The following is a 5,901-nucleotide window of genomic DNA, read 5'->3' as shown; positions in this document are numbered from 1 at the left end:
TTTTTTCTGCAGAAGCAATTCCATCACACCAGAATTCACAACTAGAGAAAAGAAATATTCTCAACTTTACTTCCAGAAACATGATCGCAGATCTACCATGGAGGGAACTAGAAGGGAGCAGGTGAACCATCTCCAGACAGAAGGAGCCCAGCATGGGAAAAGTGGTCGCAGAGACCGCCTTGAAAGAAAAGCAATCGGCCAGACTGCAAGGAAAGAAGGAAAGAAAGTAGGGTGCACACCAGGCGACCACCCCTTCCTATATCCTCATTCTCCTTGTTAGGAGATGTACAGACGCTGCCCATTAAGAAAACAGCTACTTCTCCTCTATGGGAGTTTTTGCATAGCACAAATGGTTAAGTACTCAGATACTAATCATAAAACTTGGGGGATCAAAACCACCCAGAGAAGCCTTGAAATAAAGGCCTAATGACTTGGCGGGGGGGGGGGGAAAAATGAACCATTTAAAACTCTACATAGCACAATTCTTCTCTGACACACATATAGCCACCAAGACACCAAGAGTGGGAACTGTTTTGTTGTTGTTGTGTTATTTTTCATACTATGTGACTTCCTTCACTCAATGGAGCCACCCTCAGCTCCATTACCTAGCTAACAACCTATGTGTCACCCTTGATTCTTCCTGTCCCTTTACCATCCCTATCCAATCAGTTACTAAACAAGGCATCTTGTAAGGCAGAAAGCAAGGCTTTAAGACAGCCCCTAATAGGAAAACAGGACCATTCTACCCAGGAAGGAGCCAGAGTCAGACCATACCAGGCCCCGCATTTGTTCTCATCACCTGTCTCCAGCTGCCTCGTCTATGTTCCCAACCTAAATCTATGTTCTCATCTTCCCTCCAGACTTTGATGTCTGCCTACTTGGTCCTTGACCCCTCAGCCAGGAGCTAACTTCCTGGATACATCTCTAGTGCTGAGTCCTAAATTGGTTCAGCCCTGCTATATCTCATGTTGAGGGAAACACACCAGATTCCACCTCTGCAGTAACTTTTGAATGCTTTATTCATTTAATATCCTGGTGACACAATGGTTAAGCACTGAGCTGCTAACCGAAAGATTGGAGGTTGATTCCCACTCAGATGCTCAGTGAAAGAAATTCCTGATGATCTGCTCCCATAAAAGATGACAGGAGGAAAGTCTACCATGCCACATGAGAGCTCTAAGAGTCAGAATCTACTCAGCAGCACCCAACAATAACAACCCTTGCATGAATAGCACCCCAACTGTGCATCGCCCACTGGCATAAGCACTGGGACCCTGATGTCCATGGCAGAGAACATTCCTGCTCTGCAGACATTTGTGTGTTGCATAAACAGAAGAAATTTCAGGAGAGAGGTGGCTGTTGAAGGTGTCTGGACACCTTCAGACAGGTGCTCAAGTATGACCTCTCTGCATAGGTGATATTTGAACATTGAGAAAGAGCCAGGCTTACAGAGATGTGGAGGAAGAGCACATCAGGGAAGGGAAACAGCAAATCCAAAGGTCCTGAGACAAGGTCAAGCTGTTCTTGAGAAGCAGAGACAGCTCGTGTGGCTGGAGCCTAAGAACAAAGTAGTAGAAGCTAAGATTAGAGACATTCTTCAGGCACCAGCTGTTCCAGAGTCTCTTTGGCTCTAGTAATGACAAGTAATGACAAGTGGATGGCATTCAAAGGTTCCAAGTCAGGGATTGCTTTGTTCTGATTGGATATTTTTCAAGATCAACATGATTGCTGTGTAATGGACAAGAGGAAGCAGAGAGACCTGTCAGGAGACAGTCACAGGTGTCCAAATAAGAGAAGACTATGACTTAGACCAACATGTAACTATAGAGATGTTGGTCCTTCCTTCTGTTCACCCACATTGCTTTCACCCATCTTAATGCTGACCCTCCTCACTTCTTGCTACTTAATCTCGCCCACCTCAAGCCAATTTAAATACTGTCCTGGTGTGGTGCTATAGAATAAGCATTGGACCATAAGGTCATTTTGAACTTCAAGGCTGGCAGTTTGAAATCACTAGCCACTCCTTGGAACTCTATACAGGGTCACTGTGAGTCAGATATGACTAGATGGCACTTAACAACAACAACAACCCAGTAATACATCTTAAGCTCTAGCTGTGGCAGACACATATCTATGCAACCCCATGGTACCTTCCTCCTTATTCATAGATCCCTGTGCCCCAATCAGATGTGCATGGAAGTCTGTGGGGTAGGAATTCCTTTGTTACATAAAGAACAGCAGATTCTACTGGACCAGCTCTTGTCTGTGGTACAGATTCCATGCTTAAGAGTGGAATGGCCATAGTGCAACCATAAGGAGGACCATGCACCATGAAGCTAGAAGAAGCCAACTTCCTAATGTCATCTTTGAGTCCATGGAGCCTCCCTGGATAGCCTACCTCTGAACCTTGGTTAGCTGGGAAAAGTAAAGCTCTGGTTAAACTGCTGCACTTAGATGTCTACTAAAAACAGCTGAATATATTTCCTCCCCAAAGCAAGGAGTTCAGGGAACTTTATTCACTTGTAATAATAAAACATTTAAGCCTTACGTTTATTGCCTCAAAAACAAAAGGAAAATCCAATTCTGTAGAAAAGGTAGGTTACTACCATATGAGAGTTTTCAATAGTGCAAACTCTTGATTTCTGTGGAGTAACTGTCAGGAACCTACAATCTTCATATAAGCAGATCTGCTAATGGAAGGGAAATCGGGCCAAGTCCTAATGACTCAGCTGGCCACAGAGTTTGCTCTGGATGCCTGAGTCCCTCCCTTAATCAAATGCATCGTGGAAGCATGGGAAGAGACCTCAGAACATGACCTTCAGAGCACTAAGCTGAAGACAAACTACTTCCTTTGACGGCTGTGTGTCAGAAGGCCAGAGACTTGGAGATGGAGCCGGAAGTTGCCATGGGGGCTACCCTGTCAGAGTGAAACACAACATAGCTAAGTGCTGGTCCTGATTCCAGGAGGAAGCATCAGAGAGAACAGTAGGTAGAGAAGGGAAGGTTTCCCAGTCAAAGGAAAGCAGTGCTTCTCTAACTTTAACATGCTCCTGAGCCACTTGAAGAGCCTTAGGTGTTGGGCTACTAATCACAAAGTCACTGGTTCAAATCCACCAGCCTCTCCACTGGAGAAAAGTCATAAAGATTTACGGCCTCAGAAACCCCATTCTACATAGAGTCACTATGAGTCAGAATTGGCTCTATAGCATTGGGATGAACCACCTGGGGATCTTGTTCAAATGGAGATACCAAGTTAGTTGGTCTGGGAGGGAGGCCTGAGAACCAGCACTTCTAACAAGGTCTGAGGGTCCTGAGGCTGCTCATCAGATGAATGACAAGGAAGTAGGTCACAAGGAAGTGTGGCCCTTAGGGGATGTCAAGGAATGGGAAGTGGAGACCCATGGGTGGTACAAATGGTTAACATGCTCAGTTACTGGCTGAAAAGTTGGCTGTTGGGGTCCACCCAGAGACACCTTAAAATAAAAATCTAGCAGTCCAGTGGTGGAAAACCAGCCATTGAAAACTCTTTGGAGCACAGTTCTGCTCTGACAAATGGGGGTCAACATGAGTTAGACTCAATGGTATCTGTTGCTATTGTCTGACTCGCAACATGTACAGGGTTTCCAAGGAGTACTGGATGGCTTTGAACTACCAACCTCATGGTTAATAGTCCAGTGCTGATCCTACCGCTCCACACCTGGACTCAATGGCCTCTAGTACCAGGTTTTTGGCAAGTACTATTTTCAGAGTTGGGACTCATCAGTATCAGATGAGGAGAAATAGAGACACTCTAGTTTTAAAGGGGAGTCCTGGTATGGCGCTGTAGGATACACAACTGGATGGCAAGGTTGGTTTGAACTGCAAGGTCTGCAGTTCAAACCCACCAGCTGTTCCTCAGAAACCCTATACAATGTCGCTGTGAGTCAGAAGCAACTTGATGGCACTGAACAACAACTACAGTTTTAGATGGCATTGTACGAGTGGCCAGAGTCCTTAGGTGGTGCAAACAGCATCCAGGTTAGCATGCTGGGATAAGTCTATCCAGAGGCACCTCAGAAGAAAGATCTGGAATTCTACCAAAAAAGCAGCCATTGAAAACCCTACAGAACTCAGTTCTATCTGCCATCCATTGGGGTTCCCATGAGTCAGAGTCAACTTAATGACAACTGATTTTCCTAATAGCAGGCAGGCAGCCTACTAAGACACTCAAAGGCTATCCTGGGAAAAGAGACTTCTTTCCCTGGGGGCCATTAACCACTCTGCCCAGTTGCTATCAGTACATCTGCTAATACCGCAGCACCTGGACCAGGATGGCACCCTGTTTAGGGTCTCAGGTTGTGTTTCAGCAACCCCCAGAAGTGAGAGATTGTCCCTGTTCCCTCTGTGAGGTGGTGCTGTAGCCAGCTCTGGCTGCTCTGAGTCATGGCCGGACGTTCTTGGACTTGAAAACAGAAGATCTCAGGCAGGTAAATTAATTCCTGCCTTAGTTAGATGGTGCTCAAGTCATTTTATTTAAAGAGAAAGAGCTGTAACCTCTGTTTGAAATCTAGGTGGAAAGCCAGGGAGATTGCTTACCTTTGTAATCAGTGAAAACAATGAAACAATTTTCATTTGAAGAAAAGTAAAACTAGAAAGGGCTTGGCCTCTGGAAAATGGTTATAGATTGACTGGAAAAGCAAGCATGTCTCCACTTCTCCAAAGCTTAATCCATATAAACTGAAAGTCACAGAATGGTTTTGTTATTTGATCTTAAGCACAGATGGGGGGTGGGGGAGGAGGAAGATGAGAAGAGGGCTGGACTCAAGAAATTTTTAAAAATGGCATCATTCAAGCGTCTCTGGGGCTGTAAGGAAAATGCCCTGGTCTGTGTCATCCACCAATGCTCATTTAAGCTGATGCTGTTAGTGGGCATCCACTGAGTCAGCTCCGCACATGAAGACCCCATGTCCAGCAGAATAAAGGGCTGTCCTGCTTGGGTCAGCCTCACAGTAGCCAGTATGTTTGAGCCCATTGTCACGTCCTCTGTGTATTTTGAGAGTCTTCTAAACTGGAGGATTTCTCTTCCAGAGCTCTATCGGACAATAAATATTCGGGTTTGTGATGCATAAAGCTTTCATGGACTAATTTTCAGAGGTCTTTCTTCCTAGCCGTTTGTCACACTGTGATGGCTTGTGTGTTGCTGTGATGCTGGAAGCCTTGCCACCAGTATTGCAAATGCCAGTAGAGCCACTCAGGATGGGCAGATTTCAGCGTAGCTTGCAGACTGAGAGGTAAAGCTACACTGAGACTGAATTGGAACAAACAGAGCACAAGAAAAATGGTTTTGAAAGACACGGGAGTGCCACACAGCACACATAAAAGGGAAAGGACTCTGTACAGAAATGTCCTGGGACTCAGAATCAAATCTGAGTGCCCTGTGAGGTGTGTGTTTCCTTTCTGAAAAGCTTCATTTGTCTTCTTGTCACAAATTCTGTACCCTTGCAAGTTTGAGGCAAAAAGAGTAAGTCTGGGATTGAGTCCCAGAAAAGATCCCATCAGAATGGGTGCCAGCCTCCTCTGACACCTCCATTCTTTCTGGAAACAGTCTGGATGCCATCCTGAAGCTAGCTGCCCAGAAGTCAAGTCAATTAAGACAGGGTGTCCACATTGTTAGAATGTAGATTCTGAGTGTTGTTGTTGTTAAGTGTCGTTGAGTCGGTTCCAACCCATAGCAACCTTGTATAGGGTTTCCGAAGAGCAGCTGGTGAGCTTGAACCGCCAACCTTGCAATTCAAACGACTTTACAGTCTGGTGCATTAACCCACAGAGCCACACCAGGACTCCAAATTCTGAGTAAGTGTCTGGAAATGAAAATTTTCAGCAATGGATAGAAGCAGAATTAACTAATTCAAAGTTCTTTTA

The sequence above is a fragment of the Chrysochloris asiatica genome, unplaced genomic scaffold (assembly GCF_000296735.1).
Source record: "Chrysochloris asiatica unplaced genomic scaffold, ChrAsi1.0 scaffold00089, whole genome shotgun sequence".
Lineage (NCBI taxonomy): Eukaryota > Metazoa > Chordata > Mammalia > Afrosoricida > Chrysochloridae > Chrysochloris > Chrysochloris asiatica.
Note: the sequence above shows the minus strand (reverse complement) of the source record.